The sequence below is a fragment of the Nerophis ophidion genome, linkage group LG08 (assembly GCF_033978795.1).
Source record: "Nerophis ophidion isolate RoL-2023_Sa linkage group LG08, RoL_Noph_v1.0, whole genome shotgun sequence".
Taxonomy (NCBI): Eukaryota; Metazoa; Chordata; class Actinopteri; order Syngnathiformes; family Syngnathidae; genus Nerophis; species Nerophis ophidion.
The window spans coordinates 340,646-358,013 of record NC_084618.1 but is presented as its reverse complement, the minus strand read 5'-3'; the positions used below and the strand labels follow the sequence as shown (position 1 = coordinate 358,013).

The following is a 17,368-nucleotide window of genomic DNA, read 5'->3' as shown; positions in this document are numbered from 1 at the left end:
TTTGAAGGCCCTAAGAGCGGAAGTGGTGACACGATGAGTGGAGCGGAGATGTTTATATATGTCGCCTATACTGTATAAAAGTACAAAATAACAAACACCGAGGGAGGCTCCAGTTTTACACCAGGACCACTTTATTTACTTTCTTTCAAAAACCTCCGCTCCACTCAAACTCTCACCACTTCCGCTCTCAGCGCCTTCAAAATAAGAGCTCGGGGCAAATACTGTATAGCAGCTTCTAACAGGTACTTAACATCACAAAGGGGCAAGCCCATAAAATAGGTTGCATTATTTTGTGGTTTTATACAGTATAGGCGACATATATAAACCATCGGTTACATTTTGTTGTTGTTGTTTTGTGTGTTGTGAGGCTCTGTATATTTGGGGGGACAGGTTAATATGTTTTTGTTTTAACTGCCTGTGTTGTTTTTGCACTTATCCTGTTATTTGTGTTGAAACGAGGACGTTTCTTTCTGTAGGAGGGGAGGTATGTAACCTATTTTTATGGGCTTGCCTCTTTGTGATGTTAAGTTCCTGTTAGAAGCTCTTCTACAGTATATGCCTTGGAGTCTTATTTTGAAGGCCCGAGGAGCGGAAGTGGTGACAGGTTGAGTGGAGCGGAGGTTTTTGAAAGAAAGTAAATAAAGTGGTCCTAAATAAAGTGTAAAACTGCAGCCTCCCTCTTTCTTATTTTGTACTTTTATACAGTATAGGCGACATATATAAACTCTCGCTTACAATATCAAAGACGCAGGCTCTAGTTTTACACGAGGACCACTTTATTTCAAACTTTTTTTTTTAAATGTTTATTTACAAATTTCAACAATAACAAACAGATGAGAAACAATAATCAAAATAGTTCAAAAACAGTATAAAACATTACAAAAAAATATAAAAACAGTCCAAGCAGCGCCAGGAGATTGTAAATTCAAAGTAACAAAATTAGAATACAAAAATATATATATATATATAATAACCAAGTGCAAATTAATTAAGCCATAGGCTCATTCAGATTCATTAAATAACTTAAATTTGGAAAACAGTGTCATCGTTTTCAACTTTATTTCAAACCTTTTTTTTTTTATGTTTATTTATAAATTTCCACAATTACAAACAGTAAGTCCAACAACAATATAAAACATTACAAAACATTATAAAAACAGTCCAAACAGCGCCAGGGCGTTGTAAATTCAAAATAACAAAAATAGAATACAAAGAAATGAATACATAATAAACAAAGTACAAAGCCATAGGCTCATTCAGATTAATCAAATAACTTACATTTGGAACACAGCATCATCGTTTTTAACTTTATTTCAAACCTTTCTCTGCCTGCGTCACACAAGTGACGTCACTGTTGGAGAGCCATATAGCACACCGTGATTGGTGGATTCCTTCAGCTCCGCCCACAATGCTGTCAAGCACCATTCATATCAAACTCTCACTAACATTCAACTTTCATATTAGCGTGGGAGCCGCAAAATAAGATCTTGCGTGTCTGAGACCCTGGTCTAATATATATATAGATGTGTCAGAAGTGCTACTGACACTTTGCTCATGTTTGCTTTTCCTGTCTTTGAAATCACTTCCTGTCCTGCTGCTCTTATTTTCTCACTGTTTCCTGTTTGCTCTCTGTCTTTTGTGGCACCTTTACTCTCTGCTCCGTGTCTGCACACCTGTTCCTCGTTTAATTAGTTGTATTTAGTTCCACCTGAGTCCCTCCTTCACTGCTTCATCATTATTCTTTTTTGACGGACGTGGATCGGACGGGTTTTATTCGCAGTGAGTAATACTTTGCTCTTTTACACTGGCGTTCTATTGTTTGTCTTCATGCTTCTACCGCGTGCTTTATTGCTGCTTTAAAGTTGTGTTTGTGTTGCTGTGACAGTTTGCTCTTTTACGCTGGCGTTCTATTGTTTGTCTTGATGCTTCTACTGTGTGCTTTATTGCTGCTTGAAAATTGTTTGATTCGCACTGCACGTGCACATGTGTTAGGAACACAACATGTAGAAACACACGTTTAGTGACAAACATGCACATGTGTTAGGAACACAACATGTAGAAACACACATTTAGTGACAAACATGCACATGTGTTAGGAACACAACATGTAGAAACACACGTTTAGTGACAAACATGCACATGTGTTAGGAACACAACATGTAGAAACACACATTTAGTGACAAACATGCACATGTGTTAGGAACACAACATGTAGAAAAACACATTTAGTGACAAACATGCACATGTGTTAGGAACACAACATGTAGAAACACACATTTAGTGACAAACATGCACATGTTAGGAACACAACATGTAGAAACACACATTTAGTGACAAACATGCACATGTGTTAGGAACACAACATGTAGAAACACACTTATTAGTCAGTGACAAACATGCACATGTTAGGAACACAACATGTAGAAACAAGACACATTTAGTTGCTGACAAGCTGTCAGTCACCATGGCTCTCAACTGCTGGCTAAGAGAGTCAAGGTGTGGCTGAGTTTGCTACAGGTGAACACACCTGCCCTCACTGATTAGTGTTTGCTACAGGTGAACACACCTGTCCTCACTGATTAGTGTTTGCTACAGGTGAACACACCTGCCCTCACTGATTAGTGTTTGCTACAGGTGAACACACCTGTCCTCACTGATTAGTGTTTGCTACAGGTGAACACACCTGTCCTCACTGATTAGTGTTTGCTACAGGTGAACACACCTGCCCTCACTGATTAGTGTTTGCTACAGGTGAACACACCTGTCCTCACTGATTAGTGTTTGCTACAGGTGAACACACCTGCCCTCACTGATTAGTGTTTGCTACAGGTGAACACACCTGCCCTCACTGATTAGTGTTTGCTACAGGTGAACACACCTGCCCTCACTGATTTGGTCCAACTATGGTTGTCAAAAGCTGGGTGATTAGAAGGACATTTCAAAGTTGTGATCTCCAAGCTCAAAAGTCCGCTGTGAATACTTTTACACTTGTGATGCTTTGTTTAAGGTGTATTTACATAAAGTTGTCAGCTCTCCCTGCATCACCAAACATCTGCAGAGATGTTGGTGCTGGCTTTGTTGTTGTTGTTGTTGTTGTTCACCTTTTGACATTTTGGGGTTTAAATAAATGTTAAAGTGTTAAACTGCATGTTTTGGCGTCCTTGGTTTGAAAGTCCAGTTTACAATGCTTACATGACCTTCACCCAAGGCGGGGTGTGATAGTTGCTGCTTTTTGGTGTGTGTGTGCGCGCTTTATAGATTTTGATATTTATTAGTAGGGGTGTGGAAAAAAAATCAATTCGAATTAGAATCACGGTTTTCATATTGTGCAATTCAGAATCAATTCTCATTTTAAGAAAAATCGACTAAAAAAAGAAAAAAACATATTTTTTGAATTAATTAACCCAACAAAGCACTACACAGCAATACCATAACAATGCAATCCAATTCCAAAAGCAAAGCTGAGCCAGCAACACTCAGAACTGCAATAAACAGAACAATTGAGAGGAGACACAAACACCACACAGAACAAACCAAAAGTAGTGAAACAAAAATGATTAACAGTATCAATATTATGATTTCAGCATAGTGATTAAAAATCCCTCATTGACATTATCATTAGACATTTATAAAAATAATAAAAAAGAACAATAGTGTCACAGTGGCTTACACTTGCATGGCATCTCATAAGCTGGACAACACACTGTGTCCAATGTTTTCACAAAGATAAAATAAGTCATATTTTTGGTACGTTTAACAGTTCAAACAAATGTACATTATTGCAATCAGTTGATAAAACATTGTCCTTTACAATTATAAAAGCTTTTTTTTTAAATCTACTGCTCTGCTAGCATGTCAGCAGACTGGGGTAGATCCTGCTGAAATCTATGTATTGAATGAATACACAATCCTTTTGAATTGGAAAAATATTGTTGTGAATTGAGAATCGCGTTGAATAGAAATAATTGAATTGCGACCCTAAGAATCGATATTGAATCGTGGGACACCCAAAGATTCGCAGCCCTATTTATTAGTATATGTCCTATACAAAGTCAATGTCCTTTTGGTTTATTTTGCGGACTGCGCGGTTGGTAGAGTGACCGTGCCAGCAACCTGTGGATTCCTCCAATCCACTTTATTTACCATATATAGCACATTTAAACAAAATGTTTCCAAATTGCGGCACAACAATATTAAAAACATTCGAATACTATCTTAAGCTCCACCAATGACTGAATAAAAATAAAAATTAATAATATATACATGGAATAGAATGTACTTTATTGATCCTTGGGGGATATTCAACACCACAGTTCGCTCACAATTATTTATATATATATATATATATATATATATATATATATATATATATATATATATATATATATATATATATAATAGTTTGTGAGCGAACTGTGGTGTTGAATATCCCCCAAGGATCAATAAAGTACATTCTATTCTATGTATGTATTTTCCCACTAAAGGAATAAATGTTTTGCTATGTCCTCATAGCAATTTGTGTTTTGTGCTAGTGTGCTTACAATTATGCTTCATAAAACTTTCTGAATTTTAAACTTAAAGGATTATATTTTTTGACCACACAACTCACGTAGTGTTAAAAGCCAAAGAATAAAAATGGGTCTTAAGACGAGACTTAAAACACTCCACATCGGGAGCAGTTTGAGTATGGAGGGGCACAGTGTTCCACAGCTTAGGGCCGACCACAGAGAAGGTCCTGTCTCCCCTACTTTTAATTCCTGGTTCAATTCCCACCTTCTAGTGACCTCGTCCTGTACGTTGTGTCCTTGAACAAGACGTTTCACTCTTGTTCCTGACGGTCGTCGACAAGGCTAATGTTGGTTTGGCGTTGGTAGTCTGAGGCCAATGTTCAAGTACCAATAATTGTCACACACTAGGTGTTGCAAAATTATCTGCATTTGACTCATCTCCCTGGATCACTTCCTGGGAGGTGAGGGGAGCAGTGAGCAGCAGCAGCGGTGGCTGAGCTCGGGAATACATTTCGGTGATTAAACCCCCAATTACAAGCCTTGATTCTGAGTGCCAAGCAGGGAGGTAATGGCTCCCATTTTTATAGTCTTTGGTATGACTCAGGCGGGGTTTGAACTCAAAACCTACCCATCTCAGGGCGGACTAATTGGCTTGGCGTTGGTCGTGTGCGACGCCAATGTTTATGTATGTAGTGTTTTATGCTCTTTTACAGGCCCGACATGTATGTATTGTTTATGCTCGTATACAGGCCCGGCATGTATGTGTTATTCATGGTCATTTACAGGCCCGGCATGTATGTATTATTGTTGGTCATTTGCAGGCGCGGCATGTATGTATTGTTCATGGTCATTTACAGGCGCGGCATGTATGTATTATTCATGGTCATTTACATGCCCGACATGTATGTATTGTTTATGGTCTTAAGACCCATTTTTATTCTTTGGCTTTTAACACTACGTGAGTTGTGTGGTCAAAAAATATAATCCTTTAAGTTTACAATTCAGAAAGTTTTATGAAGCATAATTGTAAGCACACTACCACAAAACACAAATTGCTATGAGGACATAGCAAAACATTTATTCCTTTAGTGGGAAAATATATACATAGAATAGAATGTACTTTATTGATCCTTGGGGGATATTCAACACCACAGTTCGCTCACAAACTATGATAATATATATATATATATATATATATATATATATATATATATATATATATATATATATATATATATGTATGTATATGTGTAGGTGTAGGTGTGGGAAAAAATCACATGACTACTTCATCTCTACAGATCTGTTTCATGAGGGGTTCCCTCAATCATCAGGAGATTTTAATGGAAGCATTCACATACAATGGTTTATATAGGGCACAGAGTGGGTGGGTACAAGCAGGCGTAGGGTGTGGTGATTGGCTCATGTGTTACCTAGGAGGTGTTTCCGCCTGTGGCGGCATGTTGAAATGATTTCACTGCGCTTGTTGAGGGATGATAGCCCTGGATGATATATAATAAACAGTTTCTCTTTTAAGCATAGGTTGCATCTTTTATTACCACTGTTGTAAGGTGTGCTGGATGCAAGAATTTGCCATGTTATTGAATATTCAACATTATTGTCTTTGAGGTTCCAAATGTGTTTGCTGAGTTCGGTAGAATTCTGCAAAGTCTGGTTTCTAAAGGAGGCGTTGTGATTATTCCATCTTGTTTTGAACGCTCCTTCGGTTAATCCTACGTACGTGTCGGATGTGTTAATGTCCTTGCGTATTACCTTTGCTTGGTAAACGACTGATGTCTGTAAGCACCTTCCGTTGAGAGGGCAATCAGGTTTCTTGCGACAGTTACATTCATTATTGGTTTCAGAGTCGTTTAGTCTGGGGGTAGGCAGTCCTTTTGCAATTGCTTTGTTGTGGTTTGAAATGATTTGTTGCATGTTATTCATACAGCTGTAGCTCAATTTAATGTTGTTCTTGTTGAATATTTTTCTTAGGGTGTTGCCTTTGGGGAAGTGTTTGTCGATCAGAGTGAGGAACTTGTGGCCGATGTTGGTTGAGACGTCTTTGCTGAATGGCGGATTGTACCAGATGTTTCGTTTTCTGCTCTTTTTTGGTTGGTTTCCTGGGGTGGGTTCATAGGTGAAGGTGAAGTTGTATCCGCTTTCATCAAGTGCTTTCTAGTACGGGGGGGTTGCTTGGTCGAATTCAGCTTTGCTGGATGACAGCATCGATAGCCTTTTATTAATTCCGGTAGGTATTCTTTTCGTGGTGGTGGGTGGGTGGTTGCTGTCGTGGTGCACGTATTGGAGTGTTGTGTTGGGTTTCGTGAATGGTTGGTAGCTGTTATTTCTCAGGTTGAAAGTGACGTCGAGGAAGCGCAGTGAAATCATTTCAACATGCCGCCACAGGCGGAAACACCTCCTAGGTAACACATGAGCCAATCACCACACCCTACGCCTGCTTGTACCCACCCACTCTGTGCTCTATATAAATCATTGTATGTGAATGCTTCCATTAAAATCTCCTGATGATTGAGGGAACCCCTCATGAAACAGATCTGTAGAGATGAAGTAGTCTTGTGATTTTTTCCCACACCTACATATTGCGCTCTACCACGGTATCGAGCACTATTCTCCGGATAATCCAATCAAGACATATATATATATATATATATATATATATATATATATATATATATATATATATATATATATATATATATATATATATATATATATATATATATATATATATATATATATAAAATTGTCAGCGAACTGTGGTGTTGAATTTCCCCCAAGGATCAATAAAGTACATTCTATTCTATGTATATATTATTATTAATTTTTATTTTTATTCAGTCATTGGTGGAGCTTAAGATAGTATTCGAATGTTTTTAATATTGTTGTGCCGCAATTTGGAAACATTTTGTTTAAATGTGCTATATATGGTAAATAAAGTGGATTGGAGGAATCCACAGGTTGCTGGCACGGTCACTCTACCAACCGCGCAGTCCGCAAAATAAACCAAAAGGACATTGACTTTGTATAGGACATATACTAATAAATAGGGCTGCGAATCTTTGGGTGTCCCACGATTCAATATCGATTCTTAGGGTCGCAATTCAATTATTTCTATTCAACGCGATTCTCAATTCACAACAATATTTTTCCAATTCAAAAGGATTGTGTATTCATTCAATACATAGATTTCAGCAGGATCTACCCCAGTCTGCTGACATGCTAGCAGAGCAGTAGATTTAAAAAAAAAAAAAAAAAGCTTTTATAATTGTAAAGAACAATGTTTTATCAACTGATTGCAATAATGTAAATTTGTTTGAACTGTTTAACGTACCAAAAATGACTTATTTTATCTTTGTGAAAACATTGGACACAGTGTGTTGTCCAGCTTATGAGATGCCATGCAAGTGTAAGCCACTGTGACACTATTGTTCTTTTTTATTATTTTTATAAATGTCTAATGATAATGTCAATGAGGGATTTTTAATCACTATGCTGAAATCATAATATTGATACTGTTAATCATTTTTGTTTCACTACTTTTGGTTTGTTCTGTGTGGTGTTTGTGTCTCCTCTCAATTGTTCTGTTTATTGCAGTTCTGAGTGTTGCTGGCTCAGCTTTGGAATTAGATTGCATTGTTATGGTGTTGCTGTGCAGTGGTTTGTTGGGTTGATTAATTTAAAAAATATATTTTTCTTTTTTTAGTCGATTTTTCTAAAAATGAGAATTGATTCTAAATCACACAATATGAGAATCGTGATTCTAATTCGAATTGATTTTTCCCCACACCCCTAATAATAAATATTAAAATCTATAAAGCGCGCACACACACACCAAAAAGTAGCAACTATCACACCCCGCCTTGGGTGAAGGTCATGTAAGCATTGTAAACTGGACTTTCAAACCAAGGAAGGCAAAACATGCAGTTTAACACTTTAACATTTATTTAAACCCCAAAATGTCAAAGGTGAACAACAGCAAGAAGAAAGCCAGCACCAACATCTCTGCAGATGTTTGGTGATGCATGGAGAGCTGACAACTTTATGTAAATACACCTTAAACAAAGCATCACAAGTGTAAAAGTATTCAGTGTACTTTTGAGCTTGGAAATCACAACTTTGAAATGTCCTTCTAAACACCCAGCTTTTGACAACCATAGTTGGGCTAAATCAGTGAGGGCAGGTGTGTTCACCTGTAGCAAACACTAATCAGTGAGGGCAGGTGTGTTCACCTGTAGCAAACACTAATAAGTGCGGGCAGGTGTGTTCACCTGTAGCAAACACTAATAAGTGCGGGCAGGTGTGTTCACCTGTAGCAAACACTAATAAGTGAGGGCAGGTGTGTTCACCTGTAGCAAACACTAATAAGTGAGGGCAGGTGTGTTCACCTGTAGCAAACTCAGCCACACCTTGACTCTCTTAGCCAGCAGTTGAGAGCCATGGTGACTGACAGCTTGTCAGCAACTAAATGTGTCTTGTTTCTACATGTTGTGTTCCTAACATGTGCATGTTTGTCACTGACTAATAAGTGTGTTTCTACATGTTGTGTTCCTAACATGTGCATGTTTGTCACTAAATGTGTTTTTCTACATGTTGTGTTCCTAACACATGTGCATGTTTGTCACTAAATGTGTGTTTCTACATGTTGTGTTCCTAACACATGTGCATGTTTGTCACTAAACGTGTGTTTCTACATGTTGTGTTCCTAACACATGTGCATGTTTGTCACTAAATGTGTTTTTCTACATGTTGTGTTCCTAACACATGTGCATGTTTGTCACTAAACGTGTGTTTCTACATGTTGTGTTCCCAACACATGTGCATGTTTGTCACTAAATGTGTGTTTCTACATGTTGTGTTCCTAACACATGTGCATGTTTGTCACTAAACGTGTGTTTCTACATGTTGTGTTCCTAACACATGTGCACGTGCAGTGCGAATCAAACAATTTAAAAGCAGCAATAGAGCACACAGTAGAAGCATCAAGACACAATAGAACGCCAGTGTAAAAGAGCAAACTGTCACAGCAACACAAACACAACTTTAAATCAGCAAAGCACACGGTAGAAGCATGAAGACAAACAATAGAACGCCAGTGTAAAAGAGCAAAGTATTACTCACTGCGAATAAAACCCGTCCGATCCACATCCGTCAAAAAAGAATAATGATGAAGCAGTGAAGGAGGGACTCAGGTGGAACTAAATACAACTAATTAAACGAGGAACAGGTGTGCAGACACGGAGCAGATAGTAAAGGTGCCACAAAAGACAGAGAGCAAACAGGAAACAGTGAGAAAATAAGAGCAGCAGCACAGGAAGTGATTTCAAAGACAGGAAAAGCAAACATGATCAAAGTGTCAGTAGCACTTCTGACACATCTATATATATATTAGACCAGGGTCTCAGACACGCGAGATCTTATTTTGCAGCTCCCACGCTAATATGAAAGTTGAATGTTAGTGAGAGTTTGATATGAATGGTGCTTGACAGCGTTGTGGGCGGAGCTGAAGGAATCCACCAATCACGGTGTGCTATATGGCTCTCCAACAGTGACGTCACTTGTGTGACGCAGGCAGAGAAAGGTTTGAAATAAAGTTGAAAACGATGATGCTGTGTTCCAAATGTAGGTTATTTAATGAATCTGAATGAGCCTATGGCTTTGTACTTTGTTTATTATGTATTCATTTCTTTGTATTCTATTTTTCTTATTTTGAATTTACAACCCCCTGGCGCTGTTTGGACTGTTTTCATAATGTTTTGTAATGTTTTATATTGTTGTTGGACTTACTGTTTGTAATTGTTGAAATTTATAAATAAACATAAAAAAAATGTTTGAAATAAAAATGAAAACGATGATACTGTGTTCCAAATTTAAGTTATTTAATGAATCTGAATGAGCCGCTTTGTACCTGCTTTATTATATATATATTTTTTTGTATTCTATTTTTGTTACTTTGAATTTACAACCCCCTGGTGCTGTTTTTATAATGTTATGTAATGTTTTATACGGTTTTGAACTATTTTGATTATTGTTTCTCATCTGTTTGTTATTGTTGAAATTTATAAATAAACATTAAAAAAAAAAGTTTGAAATAAAGTGGTCCTCGTGTAAAACTAGAGCCTGCGTCTTTGTTATTGTAAGCGAGAGTTTATATATGTCGCCTATATTGTATAAAAGTACAAAATAAGAAAGAGGGAGGCTGCAGTTTTACACTTTATTTAGGACCACTTTATTTACTTTCTTTCAAAAACCTCCGCTCCACTCAACCTGTCACCACCTCCGCTCCTTGGGCCTTCAAAATAAGACTCCAAGGCATACACTGTAGAAGAGCTTCTAACAGGAACTTAACATCACAAAGAGGCAAGGCCATAAAAATAGGTTACATACCTCCCCTCCGACAAAAAGAAACGTCCTCGTTTCAACACAAATAACAGGATTAGTTCAAAAACAACACAGGCAGTTAAAACAAAAACAAAAACATATTAACCTGTGCCCCCAAATATACAGAGCCTCACAACACACAAAAAAACAACAACAACAACAAAATGTAACCGATGGTTTATATATGTCGCCTATACTGTATAAAACCACAAAATAATGCAACCTATTTTATGGGCTTGCCTCTTTGTGATGTTAAGTTCCTGTTATAAGCTGTTATACAGTATTTGCCCCGAGCTCTTATTTTGAAGCCGCTAAGAGCGGAAGTGGTGAGAGGTTGAGTGGAGCAGTAGTTTTTGAAAGAAAGGAAATAAAGTGGTCCTCGTGTAAAACTGGAGACTCCCTCTGTGTTTGTTATTTTGTACTTTTATACAGTATAGGCGACATATATAAACATCTCCGCTCCACTCATCGTGTCACCACTTCCGCTCTTAGGGCCTTCAAAGTAAGAGCTCAAGGCATATAATGTATAACAGCTTATATCAGGAACTTCATTCATCCATCCATTTCCTACCGCTTATTCCCTTTGGGACCGCGGGGGGCGCTGGTGCCTATCTCAGCTACAATCGGGCGGAAGGCGGGATACACCCTGGACAAGTCACTACCTCATCACAGGGCCAACTTAACATCACAAAATAAAAGAGGCTCCGCCCCCCTTCCTTCTTTCTTCCTACTTTGGTCATGTTGACATTGATAAGGTGTCTTCATGAAGTTGATCTTCATCTCAGGACAAAAGTAAAGACTTCAAGTACTGCATCATCTCTTCCTTTACTAGTACTTGACAAAGTCACTTGGAAGTAGGAGTACATCAAAGTACAACACAAGTACCTTGATGAAAATAACACTCATTATTAAATTGCAGTACATTCACCTATTTGTTACGTAACCCTAACGTACAACATGTAAATTAAACATACATTTAGTGATAACATTCTCTTTTCATTTCATATCAACATTTATTTACATTCAGATATTTAATGGTCACACATTCTGTTACTTATTACTTTTATTTTTATTTATTCTTTGAAATGAAGGATTCATTCATGTATTATTCTCAACATGTGTATATATATATATATATATATATATGGGGACGGCGTGGCGAAGTTGGTAGAGTGGCTGTGCCAGCAATCTGAGGGTTCCTGGTTCAATCCCCACCTTCTACCATCCTAGTCACGTCCGTTGTGTCCTTGGGCAAGACACTTCACCCTTGCTCCTGATGGGTCCTGGTGAGCGCCTTGCATGGCAGCTCCCACCATCAGTGTGTGAATGTGGGAATAGTGTCAAAGCGCTTTGGGCTCCTTAAAAAGCGTTAGAAAAGTGGTATACAAGTACAACCATTTACCATATAAGTATTACTTAGTTTTTATTGTACACAGTAGTCATTTTCTACCTTTAAGTACTTATTACTATGATTACTGTTAATAAGTGAGGGGAAAGCAGGTGCCTTGCCCAAGGACACATTGCCAGTGACTCGGATGGTAGAAGCGGGAATCGAACCTGGAACGCTCGAGTTGCTCCACCACCCAAGCCACGCTATGACTTTCCACATTAGCGTAGTATTACTATTATTACTAGTATTACTATTCAAATGTGTTTTTTTCGTCAATCTTCATCTTGGGAGTTCTTGTCCTACAATGAAAATACAAAGAAAAAGCAACAACAACAAAATCCACCTTGTTTGTTATTTCTCAACCAAAGCAAAGAAACAAATATATTTTTGTTGGTGTAAGAATAAAAAGAAGACTTTTATTTTTTTATAATTATTGTATTAAAAACAGTAAGAAACTTATTTTATTTCAGAGACAAAAATGCTGACTGGACGACTTTGGTTTTGTTAGAACATCCATCCATCCATAAATGACAATCCAAGTAAACTATTTAACAACGCGGACTGGAGTACTACCAAAGTACAGTAGTACTACTAAAGAGAGACAAGTGGATTCCTATATATATATATATATATATATATATATATATATGTCTTGATTGGATTATCCAGAGAATAGTGCTCGATACCGTGGTAGAGCGCAATATGTAGGTGTGGGAAAAATCCCAAGACTACTTCATCTTTACAGAACTGTTTCATGAGGGGTTCCCTCAATCATCAGGAGATTGAGGGAACCCCTCATGAAACACTTCTGTAGAGATGAAGTAGTCTTGTGACTTTTCCCACACCTACATATATATATATATATATATATATATATATATATAAACCCCGTTTCCATATGAGTTGGGAAATTGTGTTAGATGTAAATATAAACAGAATACAATGATTTGCAAATCCTTTTCAAGCCATATTCAGTTGAATATGCTACAAAGACAACATATTTGATGTTCAAACTGATAGTTTTTTTTTTTTTGAAAATAATCATTAACTTTAGAATTTGATACCAGCAACACGTGACAAAGAAGTTGGGAAAGGTGGCAAAAAGTACTGATAAAGTTGAGGAATGCTCATCAAAGACTTATTTGGAACATCCCACAGGTGTGCAGGCTAATTGGGAACAGGTGGGTGCCATGATTGGCTATAAAAAACGCTTCCCAAAAAATGCTCAGTCTTTCACAAGAAAGGATGGGGCGAGGTACACCCCTTTGTCCACAACTGCGTGAGCAAATAGTCAAACAGTTTAAGAATAACGTTTCTCAAAGTGCAATTGCAAGAAATGTAGGGATTTCAACATCTACGCTCCATAATATCATCCAATGGTTCAGAGAATCTGGAGAAATCACTCCACATAAGCGGCATGGCCGGAAACCAACATTGAATGACCGTGACCTTCCATCCCTCAGACGGCACTATATCAAAAACCGACATCCATCTCTAAAGGATATCACCACATGGGCTCAGGAACACTTCAGAAAACCACTGTCTCTAAATACAGTTTGTCGCTACGTCTGTAAGTGCAAGTTAAAGCTCTACTATGCAAAATGAAAGCCATTTATCAACAACATCCAGAAACGCCGCCAGCTCCTCTGGGCCCGAGATCATCTAAGATGGACTGATGCAAAACGGAAATGTGTTTTGTAGTCTGACAAGTGCACATTTCAAATTGTTATTGGAAATATTCGACATTGTGCGAACCATCCAGACTGTTATCGACGCAAAGTTGAAAAGCCAGCATGTGTGATGGTATGGGGGTGCATTAGTGAACAAGACATGACTAACTTACACATGTGTGATGGTATGGGGGTGTATTAGTGAACAAGACATGGGTAACTTACACATGTGTGATGGTATGGGGGTGTATTAGTGAACAAGACATGGGTAACTTACACATGTGTGATGGTATGGGGGTGTATTAGTGAACAAGACATGACTAACTTACACATGTGTGATGGTATGGGGGTGTATTAGTGAACAAGACATGACTAACTTACACATGTGTGATGGTATGGGGGTGTATTAGTGAACAAGACATGGGTAACTTACACATGTGTGATGGTATGGGGGTGTATTAGTGAACAAGACATGACTAACTTACACATGTGTGATGGTATGGGGGTGTATTAGTGAACAAGACATGACTAACTTACACATGTGTGATGGTATGGGGGTGTATTAGTGAACAAGACATGGGTAACTTACACATGTGTGATGGTATGGGGGTGTATTAGTGAACAAGACATGACTAACTTACACATGTGTGATGGTATGGGGGTGTATTAGTGAACAAGACATGACTAACTTACACATGTGTGATGGTATGGGGGTGTATTAGTGAACAAGACATGACTAACTTACACATGTGTGATGGTATGGGGGTGTATTAGTGAACAAGACATGACTAACTTACACATGTGTGATGGTATGGGGGTGTATTAGTGAACAAGACATGGGTAACTTACACATGTGTGATGGTATGGGGGTGTATTAGTGAACAAGACATGACTAACTTACACATGTGTGATGGTATGGGGGTGTATTAGTGAACAAGACATGACTAACTTACACATGTGTGATGGTATGGGGGTGTATTAGTGAACAAGACATGGGTAACTTACACATGTGTGATGGTATGGGGGTGTATTAGTGAACAAGACATGGGTAACTTACACATGTGTGATGGTATGGGGGTGTATTAGTGAACAAGACATGACTAACTTACACATGTGTGATGGTATGGGGGTGTATTAGTGAACAAGACATGGGTAACTTACACATGTGTGATGGTATGGGGGTGTATTAGTGAACAAGACATGACTAACTTACACATGTGTGATGGTATGGGGGTGTATTAGTGAACAAGACATGACTAACTTACACATGTGTGATGGTATGGGGGTGTATTAGTGAACAAGACATGGGTAACTTACACATGTGTGATGGTATGGGGGTGTATTAGTGAACAAGACATGACTAACTTACACATGTGTGATGGTATGGGGGTGCATTAGTGAACAAGACATGACTAACTTACACATGTGTGATGGTATGGGGGTGTATTAGTGAACAAGACATGACTAACTTACACATGTGTGATGGTATGGGGGTGCATTAGTGAACAAGACATGACTAACTTACACATGTGTGATGGTATGGGGGTGTATTAGTGAACAAGACATGACTAACTTACACATGTGTGATGGTATGGGGGTGTATTAGTGAACAAGACATGACTAACTTACACATGTGTGATGGTATGGGGGTGTATTAGTGAACAAGACATGACTAACTTACACATGTGTGATGGTATGGGGGTGCATTAGTGAACAAGACATGACTAACTTACACATATGTGAAGGCACCATTAATGCTGAAAGGTACATACAGAACAGGCACAACACCACTTCTTCCACCCTTGGAATGACGCACACAAGATAACTAGCAAAAGGCTGAGAGGAGACATATTGATTATAGTTTATTAGGCAGAGAAGTGACATATTGATATTTTATTAGGCAGAGAAGTGACATATTGATTATAGTTTTTTAGGCAGAGAAGTGACATATTGATTATAGTTTATCAGGCAGAGAAGTGACATATTGATTATAGTTTTTTAGGCAGAGAAGTGACATATTGATGATAGTTTTTTAGGCTGAGAAGTGACATATTGATATTTTATTAGGCAGAGAAGTGACATATTGATTATAGTTTATTAGGCAGAGAAGTGACATATTGATGATAGTTCTTAGGCTGAGAAGAGACATATTGATGATAGTTTATTAGGCAGAGAAGTGACATATTGATGATAGTTTATTAGGCAGAGAAGTGACATATTGATTATAGTTTATCAGGCAGAGAAGTGACATATTGATACATATTCACCAGCTCTTATTGGCGTGCAAATCAATGGTGGAATATAAAAGGGGAGGGACCTGTAAGAGAACACATGCATGAGATGACCTGTCAATCATATCAATAATCATATCCATAAACTCACCTAACGGCCAGATGGTGACGGAGGGCAGTTCCCTGTTGGTTTAAAAACAAAGAAAATGAAGGATTATGCACAAAGAAAAAGTATTTGGATGGCTTTACCTGCTGGAGGTGGCGTGAGAATGGCCTCTCGGGGAAATCCTCGTGACAAAGCAAAGGCTTTAAACTTTTGGATCACTTCTCAGCCTCTGAGAACCACCTACAGTATACACAGTAAGTACACTACTACGCAATCTGTGTATTATGTACATGGTAAGCACATGGAGAGTAGTACACGGTGTGTATTATGAACACAGTAAGTATAGAAGTACACAAGGTGTGTATTATGTACACAGTAAGTACAGTAGTACACAATCTGTGTATTATATACACAGTAAGTACAGTAGTACACAATGTGTGTATTATGTACATGGTAAGCACATGAGTAGTACACAGTGTGTATTATGTACACAGTAAGTACAGAAGTACACAAGGTGTGTATTATGTACACAGTAAGTACAGTAGTACACAATCTGTGTATTACATACACAGTAAGTACAGTAGTACACAATGTGTGTATTTTGTACACAGTAAGTACATGAACAGTAGTACACAATGTATGTATTATGTACACAAAACATGAATAGTAGTACACAATGTGGGTATTATTTACACAGTAAGTACTGTACATAAATAGTAGTACACAATGTGTGTATCATGTATACAGTTAGTACATGAACAGTATTACACAATGTATGTATTATGTACACAGTTAGTACATGAATAGTAGAACACAATGTGTGTATTATGTACACAGTTAGTACATGAATAGTAGTACACAATGTGTGTATTATGTACACAGTTAGTACATGAATAGTAGTACACAATGTTTGTATTATGTACACAGTTAATACATGAATAGTAGTACACAATGTGTGTATTATGTACACAGTAAGTAAGGTACATAAATAGTAGTAAACAATGTGTGTATCATGTACACAGTAAATGAACAGTAGTACACAATGTATCTATTATGTACACAGTTAG

At 37.8% G+C, this 17,368-nt stretch overlaps 1 long non-coding RNA gene across 1 annotated transcript; it reads right to left on the bottom strand.

Annotated features, from left to right (window-relative positions):
• Positions 1–16,100: 16,100 nt before the first annotated feature.
• Positions 16,101–17,162, bottom strand: LOC133557000 (uncharacterized). Its single transcript, XR_009807643.1, has 3 exons — positions 16,445–17,162; positions 16,347–16,378; positions 16,101–16,281 (listed from the first exon to the last, which is right to left on the bottom strand). It is a non-coding gene; the product is annotated as an uncharacterized LOC133557000 (long non-coding RNA).
• Between the last annotated feature and the right edge of the window lie 206 nt (positions 17,163–17,368).